General features: G+C 35.6%; 1 long non-coding RNA gene across 3 annotated transcripts in view; it reads right to left on the bottom strand.

Moving 5' to 3' along the window:
* LOC135221685 (uncharacterized) overlaps positions 1-22,936 on the bottom strand; it is a 246,844-nt gene that overhangs the window by 153,974 nt on the left and 69,934 nt on the right. For 2 of the 3 annotated variants that reach the window (XR_010316067.1, XR_010316069.1), the window contains exon 4: positions 15,040-15,139. This is a non-coding gene — a long non-coding RNA (uncharacterized LOC135221685). Of the gene's footprint in view, positions 1-7,723; positions 9,395-15,039; positions 15,140-22,936 lie in introns of those variants that run through there. The other variant, XR_010316068.1, reaches the window with a different exon arrangement.

Raw genomic sequence — 22,936 nt, 5'->3', positions numbered from 1 at the left:
AAGTTTGCAACACGCTTTTCCGAAATTCGTTCTAATATTTTGGATTTATTTGGTTTAAGGTCAAAAACGAAAATAGGAGCAGGTGAAATTATATAACCTTCACTGTTTGTTCGCGAGGCGAGGGAGGAAATAGCTTGTCTGAATATCCTTATGAAAGGATAATGATAAATAATCTGGCGAAAAAATAAATAAAAAAGACAAGAGAGCCTCTGTAATGAATTTCATACTCCCTAAAGGACATAACAATAATGAAATACTCAGAGTATGAAATTAATTATGGAAAATTATGAGATCCAGTTTTGAATGTGTATGCGGATACACATACAAACTAGAAAACCTCGTGCTGCATGGGGTGAAAGTAATGGTGTCTCCAACAAAATGTTCCTAAAACATCTGTTAAGAGCAAAGGTAGTGATTTACTTCATTTCCAATTTGGGTATCATTTGCCACCGGCGGATGACTGTTGACATCTCCGGCCATTAAAACCTAACGGACAATATCTTACCAAGCGGATTTGTTTCCAAACACTGAATACACAGTAAATTTCAGAATTTTTCTCATGTACAGGATAACTTCCTTAAGACATATTCTTAAGGACATAGTTGTGCTTTCGAACTCTTTAGAATAATGGAGATAATTTCTGCACTTAGAGAAACAACTTTCACGAAGCAACTTACGTAGGCACAACTTCGATGACAAAAATTCCAATTTTTATACGGCTTAACGTAAAGATTGGTACCACCCTTTTTTGCGGTGTAATAGATGATGTGTCGACATTTGGTATCGTATATAGCACACTTTATTTTGCGAGAAAAATGTAATTTAAACTGCAACTGATTTATTCTAGCTTTTAAACCATAGACCCCTTAAATAGAAGGACTAGTATCTTGCACTCTCGGGTTGCGAAACTTGGGTCCCACTATTTTATGACGTAATATGTTCACTGTATGTAAACAAGGATTTGTATGTATGTAAACAATTATTTGAATGTATGTAAACAATGATTTGAATGTATGTAAACATTTTTTACATTTATTCACTTTTAGTGCCGTATGTTAGTCATAAAATGGGCCTATTTAAGGAGTTTATGTTTTAGTCGAAAAAGGAATGTAATCTAGCAACATATTGATAAACTAATTGCCAAAACTGTCTTAGACCATAATTGATATAATTTATTTAATTTTGTTTCAGGGGTTTCTACTAACAACGCACAATGCCTAAGAAGTGTAATGTCTACGGATGTCGAGGAAATTACAGGGATGAACCATACACCAAAGTAGTATCATTTCCAACTGATGAAGTGGAGCGAAACCGTTGGATCGATGCTATGCCAAATGAGCGTTCCAGTTTGCTACAGCTGAAGCAGATCTATGCCTGTGCTCATCATTTTGACTGTGAATGGATTACAGTTAAAGGAGGGAAAAGACCAAGTCATCCACCATCCATTTTCCCTGGAGTTTCAAAGTCATGCTTAAAGCAGGTCCCCTCAGCACCCAGAATTACAACTGCTTCAGCAGAGACCCGAGCTGAAAACGAAAGACTCCGAAATGAAGTTGTGGATAAGATCGGCGACTTTTATTCATTTTGTAATGACATCCAGGAGCATATCTCAAAGGATTATCGTATTGTTTGTGATAGTGATGATATTTACATTTCTAAAACTGATGCAAAGGGCCGTTCCGTTATCCAATTTCTCCATTTGCAACATGTGAAATCGTCATTTGGGTTTTTGTATCTTAAATGCGTTGAGAAAAATGGAAAGGAAATACCTAAGACATATTTTTCTAAAGCTGGTTGTCTGCAAAAGAATAGCCTTCTCAGTAAATGGTCCCAGTTTGATAAAATTATGTCATGCATAACAGAGTATGAGTTCAAAGATGCAGACTATCTGAAAAGTGCAGTACAGGAATTGAGCCATATGAGTTGTTCTGATTCGCCTCATTTTCAGTTTCTTCATTCTCAGTTACAGTTATTACTCACTCATCCAGAAGGCCGTCGCTTTGACAGAAATCTTTATGTTCTTGGTGCCGAACTCCATAACATTTCACCAGCTGCATATAAAATGCTACGAAAGTCTGGTTCAGTTGTTTTACCTAGGTGGAACGTTGAAAAAAAACTTCTCTCCTGTAGTCTACATGATAAAAACTTGGAGCAACTTTTTCAAAAACTTAAACCTCAGCAGCGTCTTGTCAACATTCTTTTTGATAAAGTGAAGCTCACAGAAACACTTAGGTACTCAGGTGGTCGTGTTGTTGGTTACGCTCAAAATGGTTCTTGTGATACCGAAGTTCTCGCAACACATGCTTTAGTAATTGAAGTTGTCTGCCATTTTGGTGGCCCTAAATATATACTACGCATTTACCCTGTTGCAAAACTTAATTCAGATTAACTCAAGGAAATTCTGGTAGCGGTTAGCGATGCTGGTGGTACTATAATTTTTTGTGTAGGTGATAATTGCAACACAAACGTTGCAGTTTATGGTAAATTAGGTGGTCCTGGTAAAGCTTTCATAAATGCTATAAATTCTCATGCTTTCCTTGTTTTTGACTATGTTCATTCTTTCAAAAATGTAAGAAATAACTGGATAACCGTTCAGGATAAGGAACTTTCTTTCATAAAAGATGGAAAAACATATGTTGCACGATGGAAGGACATAGAAGCACTGTACGATGAAGACAGGAGAAACAGCATCCGTCTAACCAAGATCACATACACAGCTGTGTACCCAAAGCCTTTGCAGAGACAAAGCGTGCCTTTTGTTTGTCAAATCTTCAATGACAAAACTGTTGCTGCCCTTTCAACTCTAAAGGATAAACTTGGCATTAGCGAGGGCACCATCATTTTTGTTAAGCTGATCACTGATTGGTTCCACATGATGAATGTGAAAGATCGGTATTCCGGTATTAACATGCGTGATGATTGTCGTCAACCATGGACCAATAATTGCACTACTTTCAAGGTCGGACGCAAAAGCTCACAAAGCAAACTGCAGAGGCATTGGTGCTGTCTACAAGAGCCAACATTGAGGCTGCAGAGTGGCTATTGACTCAGTACAAGTTCACCTATGTGCTACCTGGTGTGTTTGCTGATGAGGCCCTTGAAAAGTTCTTTGGCCAAGCCAGACAACGCAATGGGGGTAATTTCTACATTGACATTGTAGATATCAAGGCAGCTGCAGCAACCAAGAACCTCCATTCACTTTTGAAATACGAGTCTACGCCGCACCAGTCCTAAGTGAATGTACCTTGTACCTCTAACATTTGCATTGATGATTATCACTTTGACATCACTATTGCTGACACTGAAGACCTAGTTCAATCTAATGACAGTATCAAAATAAAATTATTTTTCTAGCTGGATATCTGGAACACAAATTTCGAGGTAATATTTTGAGTGTCGAAACTGAAGATAACGACGACCATCATATTAATTCAGAGTTTCTCACAAACTTAAGCAGAGGTGGACTAACTGTACCTCTACTCTCAACAGTGCATTTTGTACACTCAGCCTATAAACTTTTTGATGAGTGCAACTTGCATTGCTGCCGAGCTCATCTCAGCCAAACTTTATCTTGTATCGATAGTCCAATGGTTGCAATTCAAGGAGCATGCCTTACTCTGTCAAACATTTTTTTGAAAGCATTTGTGCTAGACAACAGTGATAAAGAAAGACACCTTGGCTGGTTGAGAAGAAAAGTAAAACTATCTGCTAAAAACTAAACATGTACCTAATGTTATTTATATTATGGAATGTTTTTTCAATGATTTTGTTTCTAGAATAACTATATTGTTTGCCTTAGACATGTTCCTGTTGTTTCTCCAGGCTTAACTGTTTATATATGGATTTTAATTCAGTGACAGGGTAACTTAAGGTGTGTTTTCCATTGCTTTAATTGAGAGAATATACAATATTCTGTATGATTTTGTGTTTTTTATGAGATTTGACCTATAAATGACCTAGATTTGACCTTTAAATGACCTTCAGATGACATCGTAAGAGGTTAAAAGTATGACAAATGAACTCTTCGCCCTTCAAAACCCCTTAAGACACCAGAATGAAGGTTCTATCATGTATTTGACACAAATTGTGGGTGGGACCCAAGTTCCAACTTGGGACCCAAGTTCCAGATACCGAGCATAGAGGATACCAGTCCTTCTATTTAAGGGGTCTATGTTTTAAACAATGACTGATAACTGATTTATTTTAGTTTATCTTGTCTGAAGTTTCAAAAACACTGTCATTACACAAAATACAGCCAAAATGTATTATGAAATATTGGAACATAACCAATCCATATATCAGTTTTCGTTTCAAAACTTCAACCAAAATCACCCTGGCTCTATAAACTTGAAAACCTTCAAGGCAAAGAGGAAAATGCTATTCAAGATCCACATGGCGCTCGAATTCAGCCTCTCTAATCCATTCATCAAAGATATTTAGGGATCACACGCGCCTAGGGCCCAGCTGAATAGGCTCGGGATCCTCCAAAGGCATTTCCAAGTTACAACGTATAATGTTATTAGGTTTCCTTTGGCACAAAAGTATTTCCCGGCAGAGAAAATTCGCGTTCTGGTTTTGGTTTCGAAAATAGATCGAGTAGGAACCTTCTGAGAGACTCTGCCTGTTTTGCATTTACTTCGGTCAATCAATCCTAGAATTACGTTAGACAGGAAAAAACAATAATCGACCTTCACAGCAACACTTCACCATCATAACTAATGGAATTAAGCAACAAGAGAAAGATATAATCAATAAATAAGGAAACAAATAAAGTGACAAATCAGCAACTTTTTTAAATCCCTAAGAAAATATCACTGAATCTTGAATGACAATTAAAATGTGTTATGAATTTCAACGAAGTTTCCCAATTAACAATAGCAATAAATGAAGGCAATACAGTTACCGACAGCAATAATAATACCAGCTTCATAAGCGGAACTACAGAAATGGCATCTCACGGCGAGTTTCATCTGGATTTGCTTATAATTAACGCCTTTTATTTTATTTCTAGGAAATTATGTAGGTAACTAGGCCTAACACAGCAATCCCAGCATCCGGATAAATATTTTCGTATCGGTATCCGGATAAATATGTTTGTATCAGTAATGTTAAAAAATTTACGGTGCTGGACCAAATGACTGTCGACACACCTTTGAAAATTAATTGATTTCATAACACTAAATGTAACTATAATTAGCCTTGAAAATAAACAAAACATTAAGAAAACAAACGATTTTCAGATACAGATATGAATTAGTTTTCCGGGTTGTGTGAGCGAATTTACGCAAACATGAAATAATCCTTCCATCATAATTATTCGAAGGTTGTGTAGAAACAAGCAACAGTCGTCAGGTTTTTACCTATGCAGATAAATAACAAGAGCATTCTAGAAGCAATTCAGTTAATTCACGATCAGGATAATATATCTAAATCCACAGTCAAGGAGTGGCCTAGTAACCTACCGGTCTATATGCGTCAGATATTGCGTATTATCTGATAAGCATAAAAATATTTACATTAGACAGATAACAATGACGACTACCGTCAATTATAGCTAATTTTAGTTTAGATGAATAAATAATGTTGCAAATTAATTGTTTTGTTAATCTATCAGGTCGCTGATAACTGGCCATAGTAGGTTTGAACCCCTTATTCAAATTCGCTGGCATGCTGCCGTTTTCCTTAAGAATTTTAAACCCTGGGTCTTCCCAATATCAGTAGGTTCTTTTGAGGTAAAACACCATCAACTATTTTGTTTAGTAAGTTCACTTAACAACAGAGTTGATTTTTTCACTCCGTGAACTCAACACTTTGACAACTAAATACCTAACCGACTGAACACTTTTTCTCAAATACCTACCATAGGGTTAACCACAAGATAAGTACATTCTGCTGTAATATATGTATTACCATGTTGCAACAAATTTACGACAGAACTACAAAGTTATTTGGAAGGAGTAATCGAGATGAAAAAGTAACTGAAACTGACGAACTGTCAGATGACGTACTTCTTTTACACATTCAAACTTACGGTAAGAATAATGATCATTTCACTAGACATAAACGAGTTTATAGTAAAGGATGATTTTCATCTGTGATGTTTCGAGTACTGTGAATTGCCAAAAAAAATAATGGTGAATTCTACTACAGTGTATACTCTAGCGATTAATTTCATTTTCTACAAAAGAAAGAAGAAAGAGCGTTCAAACATTTTAAATACAGTATTGTAATATGACGGCATCGTCCCGAAATGACTACAATATCCTTTAGAATAGATATACGGTTAATATTAGTCGGTGACCGCGATTGATATAAGTGCGCAAACTATTTTATTTACTTTGATACTTTATGTTTGGTTGTACTGATAACAAAATTACAACAATAAAATCTTTCCTTCATCAAAACAATATTTATAAGTACAGAGCATAACGTTAGAGTAAGATTTACATCAAAATAGATATAAAAACAAACGAAAATGCTTCAACATGTCAGAACTGCTATATCCATTTATGCATTTAGTGCAGAACGGATGTACGAATATTTTAAATTCAAATATTTCTAAATGTATCCCAAATGGGTCAAATAATAAAAAAAAATTGCATAACGATTTCTGTTTGTTTACTTGATTATAAGTAATGTGCTTTGCGTCCTCTCTCTCTCTCTCTCTCTCTCTCTCTCTCTCTCTCTCTCTTTTTATCATATCTCTCTACTATATATATATATATATATATATATATATATATATATATATATATATATATATATATATATATATATATATATATATATATATATATATATATATATACACGAATGCGCTTGTGATACTTCGTCCATAGATACAGCTGCAACATATATGCCAGTGCATATGCTATAAGCAATTCACAACGCACTCAGCTTGAAATTGCATGAGTCCAAGGATAATTGCCGAATTGGAGAAACATAACAATGGCAATAGATTAGAAATGGAGGCGAACAGCTGCCCGCTTATCTTATCTGAGGGCCACTTGATCCTATGTGCAATATGTGCGGGGAGATTGCGTTAAGAGACTCATATACCACAGCGGAGCATCAACGGAAATCAAATAAGGAAGAAAGAATTGCCTTCTAACATTATATGGTAGCAGAATAATAATAATAATAATAATAATAATAATAATAATAATAATAATAATAATAGAATATTGTATTATTTAAGTATTAGTGTTCCTTTTCCATCAGAATAATAATAATAATAATGTATGTGGTTATTTAAATAAATTGTTGATGGCTCGCTGCTTCCTGATAAAAGTGGGTAAAAATTAGGTAATCGCAAGAATTACTCTTCATTCTGGTCCCGTGATATATATATAATTGATAACATACTATGCAGCGTAATGGATTATATAAATAGCAATCGAATAAACGATTATCGTTGGAAAGATAATATATTTTAGTTAGACATGGAATAAGTAATTTTATGTCTGATATTTTCTTTTCGCCAAAGATTTTTTGTTTTTGGCAATTTTCAACTAGCCGCATGGACCTCTCATTTATGTTAATTTGCTTCCTGTACCTACTACGGCGAATTACAAGTGTGCAACTTCATAATGACACAAAAGTGAATATCACAGTGAGAGGGATTAAATTCAAGCATCTGTGTTTCTTCGCAGACATATATTTGCATATAAATACAAGACATCTGAATAGCAATTAAACATCCATGACTAGATACTAGCTTTGCAATATACAGAATGATAATAATGGAAAGTGACAATAATGGTAATCGAGATATTTGGATAAAAGACGTGCGAGAGAATTGCTTCCCTCGACGGCATGATTTTTCCTCCCAAGTCAGTCATCGCAGGCACTACAACACTCCTCCAACCAGAAGAGTCCTACGTCTGTGGACCGGTGTCTGGTATTTATGCAGGATCCAAACTACGCGTTTTCCCGTCTTCTGTCACCTGGTAGGCCTTCAACCGTCTCTAAGAGTATGCGATGTGGTCCGGAGTAGGCAGGGGAGAGGAGGGGTTTTGTGTGAATCTACCCAAATTAACGCATATTTTGTTTTGTAAGTCTTCGTGGACATACTTTTTGCGGTTTGTTTGGTAGGTTGTCTTCGCAGGTGTTATTTTCTCTATCGCTTTTCGGGTGTCTGACAGCGATTTTGGATTTGTTTGCTCTTGAAAGACGTCAGTTGGAAACGTCAATGCTTCGCCATACAGGACTTCTGCTGGAGATGCACTGAACGCTGCGTGCGGTGCCGTTCTCAGTCCCACCAGGAGACCCAAGACAGTTCTTTTCTCCAGCTCCTGCCCAAGCATTTTAGCGATCAGTGCATCCTCTCGATGATTCCGTTGGCTTCCGGGTAGTAGGCCGTAGTATGAGTTCCTCATTTTCATCTCCAGACTGTTGGTGAGGGCGTTGCGAACGGCGGATGTGAAGCGAGCACCCCTAACACTGGTGATGATCTGATGGACACCACGACTACTGACCCAATCAACGAGGGATTTAACACAGCTCTCCACCATCTGCTGTCTTATTGGTATTACTTCCAGACTTGGTGTTCCTGTCTATTATGGTAAACAGGTATTTGTACCCCTCTGAGGGAGGTAGGGGTCCCATTACATTGTCATGTATGTTCATGTACGTGGGCGAGTCAGCAATGCATTGTTTTGAACTCTTCTATCCCACTTTCAACATATCTAGTCACTTTTGATGTCTGGCACGGTATGCACTCTCTTATCCACATCTTTTCTCATCCCCCACCAGATGTACTGCTCTGCTATTATTCGGGTGGTTGATCTGCCTGATGGGTCTGATAGGTTGTGGATGAGAGCGAAGGCTCTCCTTTGTTCCTCTGGTATGTACGGGTGAGGGCATCTGGTACTCATTTGCAGGTGATGGTCACCATTTCGCTGCTGATTGACTGGTCACTCCACATAAGGGTGGGGTTGATCCGTCGTAGTCGGTTCAGGTCTGCGCTGTCCTTCTGCACTTCCACTATCTTGAGTTAGGCTATCCCGAGCTGGATGGTGTTGACGCAGATTCTTGATAGGGCATCTGGCACGGTGCTTTTTGCTGAACCCTTCAGGTACTTGATGGTGAAGGAGTGCTCAGCTATCGCTGATAGGTGCCTTTGTTGTCAGGCTAACCATGCATCTGCTGACTTTGTGAAGGCATGCAACAATGGTTGACGGCCCGTCTGCACCACAAATTGTTGTCCGTCTGCACCACAAATTGTCGTGGCTTAAGTGGCAGATTGCTTTACAGACTGCAAGGAGCTCCCTGTCGAATGTTGAATACTTCTGCTGTCCTGTGGTTAGCTTTTTGCTGTAGAATGCCAGCAGTATCCTGCTCAAGTACAGCACCAATCGCTGTATTGCTTACATCGGTTGTCATAGAGAGGGACCTATGGGGTAAAGGAAATATTAGTGTTGCTGTAGAAGTTAATGCTCCTTTTGCTAAAATAGATGTTTTATCTTGATTTTCTGCCCAATTTAATTTCTTCTTATTTCCTTTAATACATTCATGAAGGGGCTCATTATTTTTGCATTGTTTGGTATGAATTCATATTAGTAATTCATTAAATCTGAAAATTCTTGAACTGTTGTTAGTTTGGGGGAGTCTGTTATTGCCTCACTTTCTCTGGCAAAAGTTTATGTTTGTGTGGTGTTTTAATGTTGCATGGAACCAGTTGTTATTCAGCAACGGGTCCAACAGCTTTATGTGACTTCCCAACCACGTCATGAGTGAACTTCTATCACCAGAAATACACATCTCTGCTGGCAAAGGTTTAAAGCCTTCTGGGCTCACTTGATGTCCCAGAAAACCACCATTCTCTCTGTCCATTCACATTTGTTTTCTCATAGTATGAGTCTGTTTTCTTTCAGTTTTTGTAAAAAATTTTCCACATCTCAAGAGGTGTTGTTTTAGGTTTGGGATGAAGATCAGTATGTTGTCAACATATACCACACAGAATGGAAGGTCCATTCATTAAGAGCTTTTCCATCAATATTTGGAATGTTATCCCCGAGTTATGGAGGTCAAAACAGCTGTAGTTGAATGTGTAGCTGTTGAATGGGGTGATGATTGTGGTCTTCTCAACATCTTTTGCTACTGGAATTTGGAAATACCCTTTTAGCAGATAATTTTTTTTTAACGTTCTTGGTACTCTTTTAGCTGATAAATTGTTTTGAACATTCTTGCTACCCTTTTATCAGATAAATTTTTTTAACATTCTTGCTCCCATCATTTGATTTGTGTCTGCTATATTTGGTGGTTAATGTCTGTGGTTATGCTTTTACATTCAGGCATTAGTAATCTCCGCCATGTTGTCTGACTATGGTACCATTTGTAAGGGTGACGGCCATGGGCTAGGAGCTTTCTGGCATATTCCCACTTCTTCCATCTCTTTGAATACCTTCTTTACACAGGTGAGCGTCTCTGGGGCCAGCTGTCAGAATCGCGAATGGGTTGGGGGACCTTCGGTCTCCATGTGGTGGTGAATGCTATGATTTGCTGGTTTTGCTAGGTCATGCTTCAGGTCATCCTTGAGTACATCTTAGTATTCTTGTAGCATTTCTCTCATCTCTGGCAGTGGGGCATCGGATGTGATGTTTTCTGTATATTGTCAGTGGTGAATTGCTGGCCATCGATACAGATGTTGCTGAGGGTGAGCAGGGTTGAGTCGTTCACTCGGGCTGGCTAGGATGAATGATCTGCATGCTCCGGTGTCCACTAAGAACGCTATGTCAGATCTTTCATCTTTTAGAAAGAAGCACGTTTTTATTTTCATTTTATACCTGGAAGAAAGACAGTGGTGAGGAGGCAAGAGTTCTCTTATGTGACAACCCGTCTGCTCACTGCCAACAATAGTATGGATGGGTCACTATTGCAAGCTTTTTGAGATTAGGCAGCCTTAGTTGCATTTTCTAGCCATTTTCAAACCTCCAGTGGAAAAAGCATATGCCCTCTGGAGGTTATTGTTTCTTCTGATTAGGCTTCCCTTTGTAGTACTGTCTGGGGAAGCATCTTTTGAATATGGGGATAGCTAGCTCATCTGGATCACTGTCTGATTTCTGTTCAGTGCGACATGCTTGCCATTTCTGTTGTTGTTGTCTGTGGGGGTCTGTTGCTCTGTGGGCCATATGAACCTCATCGACCATTACCAGGAACTCTTCTATGAGCATGGTGGAAGTTTGGGGATGGCTGTTACTGTCTGGCAGGGTAATTTTGTGAGGAGTACCTCCCTCACAGCAACCAAGGATGACTCAGGTTGGTTGTCCTTGGTCGGCAGCATAATGAGCCACCGCAGTTGCTCATACACGTGTGATGGCCACTCATCTCCTATTGGGGCCCCCAAGTCGTTGAGGAACTTCTTTGCTCTCTCGGTGGGCAGCATGCTAAAGGATGACTTCAACTGGTCCTTCAGTATGTCATAAGTGACGGGGGATTCCAATTCCTCAAGCCATCCTGCTATGTGCTTGAAGACGTCATCTGGCAGGACTCTGAGGATGGCATCTGTTTTCCACATTGCCAAGGTGATTTTCTTTGTGCGGAAAATCATTTCCGCCATGAAGACCATGCCTCTGGGTCGTGGGGCGTGAAGGGTGGTATGCATAAGGAGGCAGCAGCAAGGTTTTCACTAGTGGCGTTGGGGTTGTTTGATCAGGCATCTCTCTGATGGTCAGCAATGTGAGATGAGGTACGAGTAACATACGGAGTCTACAGCTTACTCATTTATTTACAAAAACTTCACACAGGCCAATAACTCATGTGAGATGCAAAGTGGTCCTGACATCTTGACAGATTGAGGAAGGAATTAAATTCAAGCATCTGTGCTTCTTCACAGACATAAATTTACATATGAATTGATTCAAGGTATCTGAATAGCAATTAAAAACAAATGACTGCAAAGCTGGCATAACAATATACAGAATGTTAATAATTCATGGAAAGTGACAATAATGGTAATGAAGATTTGTGTGGGAGAAAGATTTTGATGGTAGGCCCACGTAAACAGCATGAAACATTTTTCAACTTTTCGCTTGAAATGACTCCTCTGACGTGTTACATAAAAATGTGGCCATAGGTGTAGTAGGAAGTAACAAGGGGGAACCTTCACCAAAACTTCAGTTGAAGTCCAAAATCGCTGGGTACATAAAAATCAAGATTAAATGTAAATGAGCAGTGTCATTCAAGCTCAGCTTTACTGAATGGCATGGACAAAATTCTAAACTGATTGGTTTAGGAAGGAAAATTAAGAGGTGTTTGCATGCAACCTGAATGAAAGTGTCTCCTAAACAGATCAGAGCTTGAATTCGAATGTAAATTAGAATTGATAACTGACAAAAATGAATTTTACCTTAGCTGTAAATTTTGTACAATATGAAAGACGTCGTTGTAATTCGTCCAGTGTTATTTCCAATAATACCTACTTGCAATTTTATTTATCTATGTAAGATTTAAACCGCAATGGGTTAAGAGCAGGCTGCATAAGAACTTTAATTTGTTTTAACTTGTCCTGAAGATCACCCTTATTTGATTATGTTCATGTTTTATGTTACTGTGTCTGTGTGTGTGTGTGTGTGTGTGTCAAGAGAGTGTCAAGTTGCAAAAGTGCAAGAATTTTCTCTTTACGTTCCTCCCAACAGAATTTCGCAATAAAATGTGGAGTAAAAAGATAACCCTCATCTTGCTGAAGAAATTTCGTTTAATTAACCTTTTTCTAATAGGGTTCAAGTAAACTCATTAACGACAGAGAATAAGGAAATTCTTGAATATAATGTTTCAGTTTTTTTTTCTGATGTTTCTGAAGGACCCTGAGACCACACAATTAGCCCACTTGATCTGCCATTTGGAGGAGGAGGAGGAGGAGGAGGAGGAGGAGGAGGAGGAGGAGGAGGAGGCTTTATCTAGCCTTCGACAAGCTGATTCTCTTTGTGTGTTTACTACAGAAGGGGAGTTGAGTTTTTTTATCTCTCCGTTTTGCAAGCTTATTTAAGCAGCATAAATTAAGAAAGAAACCGAAGAACCCTTCAGTCAAAACTATGCTTTGAAAATGCATTTCACACAACTCTACTTACACTGAATCTTCTTTACTTGGGTTTTTACATTTAAATTTGTTTCCAATATATATTTATTGATAACTTTGTCATCTATTTATTTTCCTTTTTATTTATTTCTTTACAGACCACACACAGCAAAGGTCGGCAGAGAAAAATGGAAAAGAAACAAGGGAGAAATATAATGTTAAAGATACCTTCATGTTGGTTTCATCCGAAAAGACAATCGTCACTAATTTTCAAGAATTTAATTAAATGTTAACCACATATAGTTGATTATAAGAGGGGCGAGGGATTTATGCATAAAGATATGCAAGTCTTTTGTCTTCAGAAAGTTCGCTAATCTTTGTACCTGATTTCATCCGGTGCCTGTAAATTCTATTTGGAGTGTTATGCCGCTCTAAAAATGGTTTGTGGCCTAATTCAAATTCTGTTCATACAATACACTTGCGGCCCAATTCAAATTCTATTCTTGCAATGTATTTGTGACCCAATTCAAATTCTGTTCATACAATAGATTTAGATATTCCCTACGTAAGCTTTGATTTGTGATTTGATTATGTTCTTTTTTTTCAACTGAAATATTTTGTACGTTGTCGTGTTCTCCGTCTCTCTCTCTTTTCCTCTACTTTACCAAACCTAACCATAATAAAATGTATGGTCAATTTGATAGGCTTAAAATTGTGCAAAATATGCATTTCCTCAAGGTGTCTGAAATCCTTATAACATGACAAGAACGTCGAATTAACAAAGAAATAGCGTCATCTGAATCCAAAGATTCTAGTTTACATAAAATGCTACCCTCATAAATTTCGGAATGTATTAAGTATAAATAAACTGGTGTTACAAGATTCAGCGGATGTTCTGACAAGAAATGCACTTTCAACAACCCAGATTTTCCTCTCTTGTTTGTTTCTCGGTCGCTTAAAACGTGTTCTCAAATTCGTTTCTGCGGTCAGGCTAATGAGATTCCCTTGTCTTGAATCTTAGCTATATGTTTCACTGACCTTCTTTCGTGAATTTTGTATTTATGCGTGTTGAGAAAAAATTAAGTCTTTTAAAGAACGTATAAATAAACAGTTTTTCTCTATATATAATTTATCACATCCTAAATTACAAAGTAGCCCATTTACCTACAATAAGTAGATTAACATTTTGTGGTAAAATTCCTTTTTTTCCCCATTTCGTGATAAATACTTCCAGCGCAAATTGAAAAATTAATCACCAATCAATTTCTATTTACATTTAGCTCAGCAGTGATACTAAAACACTAAATTAACTAATAAAGGAAACTACTACCCTAACCGTATTATGCAAATGCTAAATTAGGATAAAATAGAGAATATTCTGAGTTATCTTCGTATCAAACAGCCGGCAAATGAACAAAGACAACATAAGAAAGCAAACACAGGGAACAAATGCTAGTCATGTTAAAAAAACTGCAAAATAAAAACCAGGTTTTCCGCACCTAACTCACTTAGCGCAAATGAGAGAAGCATTACTTCCTTCCGAGGATGGGACGCAATTCCTTTTCTTTCTCCATCTTTGCACAAAACAACAGTGTTTTCAGGGTACCTTTTGACCACGTCTCAAGGAAAAGGTTGTAAAAAGTAATGCAGTTTGTTCAGTGGAGACATGAGGTTATCATTTCTGTTTTATTATCCTTCTTATTGGTAAGAACAGAAGGACTTTTCGCGAGGTAATTTAAACCCATTTTTTTATACTGAAAATTCCGTAAAGTAAATCTTCATTAGGCAGAAGGAGACTGATAAGTGCCAAGTAATTATCTTTCAATAGTACTTTTTCTAGGAATTTACGAACACCTATCTGTTAATTCCCTCGCGTACGAGTCACTTCATTAAAACTAAAATATAAAAAAACTAATTCTTAACATTTGCGTGTCAAGACAATATACCCATCACACCAGCGGCCATTTTCTTAAACCGTGCGTGAAAATTTTTTAAGAAAAAAAAAAAAAATCTGAGCTTACCTTGGCTAATTTCCTTCAGGAGCAACCAAGACATCGTTGCCCACTTCTTCATCATCTGTCAATTCCTCAAAGCTTCTACTTCATATTACTTCAACCTCAACTGTAATATTTACAAAAAGCGATTAAAACTAAATTCAATAATTTAAATGATAAAACAAAAAACATTAACAGCAAGCAAACAAAGCCTACGGAAAATGGTATCAAATATAAATTATTTTAAAAAGTGGTAAGAACATTAACCCATTAACTTTCGCTTGGTGAACAGCTTTACCTAAATTTTAGCTTTTCGTGATTTATATTATTCCTCATAAAAATTCTTCCCGTTGATGAACAGCTTTTTCCTTGTATTTTCTTAATTCAATAACAAAATACAACCTAGTATTAAAAACTAAAAATGTCATGAATGGGTATAAAGCTGAAGATTCTGTTGGTTAATTCATATGGAGCCGCAGAATATTTTTTCTATAAAAATCCTAAAAACATAATATAAACATAGGTATGTATGTATATACATATATATATATATATATATATATATATATATATATATATATATCATATATATCTATATATCTATATATATATATATATATATATATACACTATATATATATATATATATATATATATATATATATATATATATATACTTTAGTTAGTAGTTCCTCTTATTCTTGAATTTTTTATCCTGTCCAGTTTTGTTACCCCACATATACCGTGTGTGTGTGTGTGTGTGTGTGTGTGTGTTATATATATATATATATATATATATATATATATATATATATATATATATATATATATATATATATATATATATATATGTATGATATATGATATATATATATAGGAGTAACTCAACTGGACAGGATAAAAAATTCAAGAATAAGAAAAACTACTAAAGTCGTAGAACTATCAAAGGTCCAAGAAAGAAAAACTGCATCGGTATGGCTATGAGATGGGAAGGGATGAGACATAGGTAGGGAGGAGATTGATGCAGATGGAGGTGCCTGGTGAAGGTGGATGGTTGTAGTTAAAAGATGATCTGAGATGCAAACAATTATCAAGAGGATGATGTGTTTGACCGAGCCAGGTGGAAGAAAGCTGTCAGGAACATCGACCTCACTAGAAGGTGAGAAAGATATATAGATATATATGTATAATATAGTATATATATATATATATATATATATCTATATATATATTATATATATATATACATAAACACACACACACACACACACACACACATATATATATATATATATATATATATATATATATATATATATATATATATATAATAAAGTCCAATAAAATAGAAAGTTGGGTAAACAATATTTTATTCAAGGAGTATTTTTGAACGATCACCTAATGTGAATAGGGACAGTTCTAGAGTTTATATTCTTCTGCAATCCACAATAAATAATAAATAATTAGAAATATACACCGTAGTAACAGCTTACTAAAGGAAGAACTTGCCTTTCTATGGTAGCAATATTGAAATCAAATTTACAACAGCCTCTCTTACAAACAACGTCCCTGATTATACTAATTAGTGAAATATCTTAAAATTTTACCAGACCACGGTTGACAGCAGGAATCTCTCTCTCTCTCTCTCTCTTTCTCCCAAGAGATACATCTTGTGTGTACCACTTTCTCCCTCTGACATACCGTTTCTATTCATTACGCAGTTGAACATTTCAATTTTAAAACCACTCTGCAATCTATTTAATGTATTGTAATTACTTTCATTTTAGGAAATCATACCTTTGCATTACAGCACATTTTCGTAGCAGTCACCCTTCTGACTTATGATATTATCACGGGAAAGCGAAGCCGTTATCACCCACTGGCAGTCTCAGGAAATCATTTCAGTTCCTAAAAAAGTCACTCTTGACCAAGTAATTGAAATTTTGGTTTCGTCCTTAGACAGATTTTAGTACTTTCAATTTAAGCTTTTTTTTTCTTAACGTCTTATTGAGAAAGAAAGAAGGAAGCACGGATGCACTGCCGTGCAATTTTTTTTCTCAGATGCTGTTTCAACTTTAAATAGACTTTCTCTTGAACGTTGATGTTAGCGTTTCTTTTATTTGAACATAGTTTGTTCGTGTTTAAAGAAATGGCTATATGTTAGCGGTCAATAAATTAGTCCTTCCATGAAATCATATATATTTTCCCTGTCACTTTACCTCACTAAAAGATCTAACAGACAAACAATTGTTATTGGACGATATGTTTGACCGAGCCGGTGGAGGAACGCTTTCAGAAACACCGACCTCACACAGAAATGAAAAAAAGATACAAAGAAAGAAGGTGTACACACACACAGGTGTATATTATATATATATATATATATATATATATATATATATATATATATATATATATATATATATATATATATTATAAACGTATATATAAACTCAAAAACTTTTCTTCCCTTTACAGCCAGTCACTTAAGTTTTATATCTCTTTAAGCAAAGGCAAAGTATCAAAATTCTTTCTCCGTTTATCAATTACGCAAGCATCATACATTAATGCCTTCTTACTCTACATTTAACTATTCCTGGTCCATATATATTTCTAATGATATGTAGGGCTTGAAGAAGTAGTAATTTTTTTCTTTATTAAACTGGAAGCAATGTTAAATGTGGACTTAGGTGAGAGTGAGTCAAAATAAATGCAGCGGTGAAGTGGTTAAAGTACAATCAGAATGCATAAAAATAAGCAAGAAAAGGGTTGGAATTAAGTGTCACTCTCTTTGTACACAATCCACTGGTCTCCTATTTTTTCGGATATCTACTTACAATAACACATACGATGATTGCTATAGATTTGCAGAATGAATAACAACTATACTCTAACTGCGTCAATGAACGTATGCCTTGACTACATTTAATAGAAATCGAGGCAGAGTACGATTTAGGACACTGATATTGGTTCTAGGTAAAATCAAAACATTTTTCACAAGAGAAAAAGGTGCATATCAAGCTACCTTAAATGTGAAACTTGAGCACTAACGGAGAGCTTTGCAACTTGAACTTTATTTTATATCAGCACAAGAAAAAGAAAATAGGTTGCTATAATTTTTTTTTTTTTTTTTAATCTCGACTCTGTAAACGATGAACGGCGCTCATGGTTTTGAATTCGTTGAACCCAATAATTCCAGTACAGAGTGCGCAGTTTGTATTCTCGTCACATCGACTTTAAAGGATATTTCTCTCTCTCACATAACCACACACACACACACACACACACACACACACACACACAATATCGGGATCGACGATATAGAATTTCACGTGATTTCACGACTGGATTAAGCGGTACTCAGAGATCGAAGGACTGCCAATATCTTCCTTTAGCTACGTTGTACTGCATTTCTTGACAAAAACAACAGTTTCCTACCTAGGAAGCGACCCTTGCAAAAGCTAATACTTTTCTCTCTCCAGTACTTATCTTTGCTTTTACTATTAATTGAGAGTAAGACATGCAGCAACTTCCTTTCATTTAGGGATTTTTTTCTACGTTCTTTTTACTACTTCTTTACCGATATAAATGTTCCTAATGACAATATGTATTCTGATTAAAAATAGTTTTCTTTATTTAATTATACACTGTTAAACCGATCCCTATTAGCAGGAAATCGCCTCACAACGTGTATGATAACTGACTTAGACATTACTCTCGTTTCCACAATTAGGAAGCAGAAGAATGAGAGTTTCCAGGATGCTTCTAAGCGCAGCAAACATTCCCAGACTAAAAGTACTTCAACTCAGATATCTTTTTATCTTGATATTTCAGCTTGTACTTACAAACGTTTCCTCTTTGGCGAGGAATGGAACGTTAATTTAAATCCTTGTGTTAAGATTCTGTCTTTAGCTCCTCTCGCCTTGTCACTCAAACTGGTGAATACGCATATGCTAATTTTCTTAGCGAATCTCTCTCTCTCTATCTTTCAATATATTCTGTATTTATGTATGTATACATAAAAATGTGTGTGATACGGTATGTCAACGTACAAACGTGTACTCGTGTAATTGTATATAACTTAACTAACTTCCTAGTTATCAACATATAACTATCAAGCTAATAACGGTGAAATATATAGGCGCTTACTTCTCTTTATGAGTCGCACATAAAAGGGTGACTTACATATTCATTTCCATCCATAAATTTTTGTTTACTTTTCTGATTTAGTTTAAGGATTAACTTGTCAAAGTATTAAAACAGCGTATCACAAGTAAATCCAGAATTATTTTAATAGAAAATGTACTTGAACGCTTCATTTTTCTACCTGATGGTATCAGAAATCATTTTCGATCTTTTCCCCGGTTCTCCAGTACTGATATCGCAAGCTGCTTTCTATTATTGGTAATGTGATTTATGTTTACATTTTCAACTGCTGAACGATAGTTCCGAGCCTTTACAATACTTCGTTTTACTAGTGAGCGAGGATTTTGAGCTTCTCGTTATGTACATGAGAATCAAACTGGTACAGTCTACAAAAGTTTCTCTTTTTTCGTATAGTATTTCACCTGATATCCATCATGAGTAAGTTTCCAGTCTATTTATGGCCCTCATGAATAGATTATGAAATAAACCACGTTTAATTTAAATTTTCCCAAATTTCCGAGTAAAATTCTGTCCATTAAAAATCAAATGAAGACAGACGAACACTACCTTCATTTCCTCGCCGCATATGTAAACGAATAAAATTTTTTACTCCTCGTTAAGATTATTTTTGTAAAATGACTGATACCAATTCTTTCATGGGCAATTCAACCCAATATCCGCCTACAAGTAGAAATCATTCCGTACCCTAGAGAACCCAAATGAAGCACTGTCTCAGATCTATTTTTTTTTTTTTTTTTTTGCCGGGGTGGCTCTTTTCCCTCTCTGATGGAATATTTAGTTGGCATTAAAATCTAACGTCATCGACTGCGGACAGGTATAGGGTAATATTACTTGTTTGTTGGAATTGCTCTTTGCTGTTTATTTTTACTGTTTTAATACTTGTTATGGGAATGATCTTTGCTGTTCGAGTATCCATTCCTAACCCGACCTTTCGGGAATTTTCAGGGCATCTGATTACACCTACCGCAGTGCAAGTACCTGCCATCGTAAATACCATCTCGCCTTTCCAATAAAAGGTTAAAGGTCAGTTTCAAGAACGAGGCGTGGCTGCCTTACCATCAAGGCAAACTCAAACCTCCACGTAGTAGTTGTTCCGTTACTAACATTGAGAAGTAAATGTTTTCATGAACTGGTAAGTTTATATTGGTATTGTGCCTTTTCAAAATATTCCCTCTAATAGTCCTATTGTGGCTTTCCATCCAGTTTAATTTTTTTGGATTATGAGAGCTTTTCCAGAGTATCCAATTACAGAAATTTTATTTTATAGTCGTGACTTTTTTATTTCATTAGGATATATTATTATATCTAAATATGAACACAAGATAATGGAGAATCTTGCACCTTTTTGTAGATTATAAATGTTACACTGTATGAGTTTATGTAATCTGTCTGCATACAGTATATGAACGATAAATGAAAAATGTTGGTATGATGACTTGCGCTCGATTCCCTTTCAGGAATTGCTAGCACAATGAAATGCTTTGTATAACACTGATTCCTAAACTGTTGATAAATATCGAGATGCTTTCATAAAGCGCATAAAGCGCGGATTGCTAAATGGGCGGTGCATAAAAAAAAGTTCTGTATACAGTTGATTCTTAAATGGCCGGTATGTGAAATGTTTTTGGGTATCGTTGATTCCTGAATGGCTGGTATGTAACGGAAATTGTTTATGCACAGGTGATTCCTTAACGGCTGGTACATGATACAATACTTTCTATACCGGTACTTCTAAATAGTTCGTAATGAAACGCGTTTTTATAGCATTGATTCCTACATAGCGTTGATACTCAATTTGTCTGCTGAATAACGAATGTTTATGTGTAGTGCATCTCTAAACATCTTTACATACTGGAGATTGTGTATAGCGTATAGTGTATACTTCAAGAAAGGCCATGGACATTCATACTTTAGCGTTTTTCCGCTAACGATATATACAAGTGATCATTTACCACGATTATAATTTAATTCACATTATATATATATATATATATATTATATATATATATATATATATATATATAATTTCATATATATATATATATATATAGATTATATATATATATATATATATATATATATATATATATATTATATATACTTATATATATATATATAAACTTTTAATCTTCTGTTTCATGAAGTAAAAATGCTAGAATATGCGATTTGAAGAGTGAAGATTGATCTTTATCTTGTTTTTCTCTATTTTTTACAACTGTCTTTAATTTCCCTGTGGAGTAAATCGCATATATATATATATATATATATATATATATATATATATATATATATATATATATATATATATATATATATATATGAAGCGTCTAGTACAGCTTCAATTACAAGGAAATGTTCTTTCACTGAAACCAAGAGAGAAAGCATCAGAATGAACTACACAGTGGATCGAATCAAGATATATTCTCTCTGAAACACTCTGGACTGGATACCTGGTCAGCGTCTGCTAAAGCTTTAAAAACCACTGGCTTATTCAATTCTGTGGGCATTGTTACAAATAATATGTGAATTAGAAAAGCATTCTTCGAGGTGTTGTAAAGGACGAGATGACGAATTTTTCTTTGACGGACTTACATGGAAAAGTTAAAAGGGGGAGGAACTTTTAACTAATATGCACAGAGAGAAAAAAAAAACACACTCAGTACCTGTGGAATTCAATTATCTCTAGAGAAAACATCCGAAATGAAGAAATTCAACTTCCATTTAGACTATTTCATCGGAAGCTGGTGAAAGATTGCATCATGTACGTGAAAAACTGAAGCAAACAATTAGGTTGAGTAATAAAGTGTACGAGTATGAGGGTCATAAAATTATATGGCAAAACAAGTCACATACTCAATGTTAATGAAATAAATCTATACAATCAGTTCATACACTAACAAAGACATACCCCACTATAGTATCTAGTAATTCTTCAATTTCACATCAATAGTTTCTCTAGCAAGAGGATTTTACGACGAATAAAAATCTGTCTCACTAATGCTTTTTTATGTATGTATGTATGTGCATATAGTATATATAATGCCACAGACATTTAGCCCCGAGGGAAAGTGAACCGGAGTGGTGTTAGGCCTTTCGAATTACTGTCCTTTACTTTCCTGAATAAAGGACCAATCCGTTGTTTCACTTTCCTTCGTGGCATTTTCCTTTATTCATAGATTCATCACGTTCCACATTTTCGGGATTCAGTTATATATATATATATATATATATATATATATATATATATATATATATATATATATATATATCCAGAAAGCGGAAAACCTAGTTCACAAATACAATATGTAAGCAATCAATATTGAATCAAATAGAAAAGAGGAGAACGAAAACAATCAGTTCATCAATTAAATCTACTGGGTTTTATTGCAAAATATATTTTAGAAAAAATAACTAAATATTGATTACGTGGATAATATCTACATTAATTTATCTAAAAGACGATACAGGGAAACTTAAATTACTGGAGAGAACAACATAAGCCAACTACTTCCTATGAGTAGTAAGGTAATTAAGTTCTTATTAATATCTGTTCTTGGTATTCAGCTAGAGTAATTTGAATAAAATTTTAGTATGGTAACGGGAAAAAAGCACCTTACCGAAAACGTCAAAAAAAGCCTTCCACTTCCTGGGATTGGTGAACCGAATTCTTTATCATCTTTTCTTCATTATCCTGTTAACGTTTGTTCCAGGGAACAGTGTCTCCTAAATGAGATGGCCCTAGTAAGAGGGCCAATGA

The sequence above is a fragment of the Macrobrachium nipponense genome, chromosome 3 (assembly GCF_015104395.2).
Source record: "Macrobrachium nipponense isolate FS-2020 chromosome 3, ASM1510439v2, whole genome shotgun sequence".
NCBI lineage: Eukaryota > Metazoa > Arthropoda > Malacostraca > Decapoda > Palaemonidae > Macrobrachium > Macrobrachium nipponense.
This window is presented reverse-complemented; position numbering and strand designations above follow the sequence as displayed.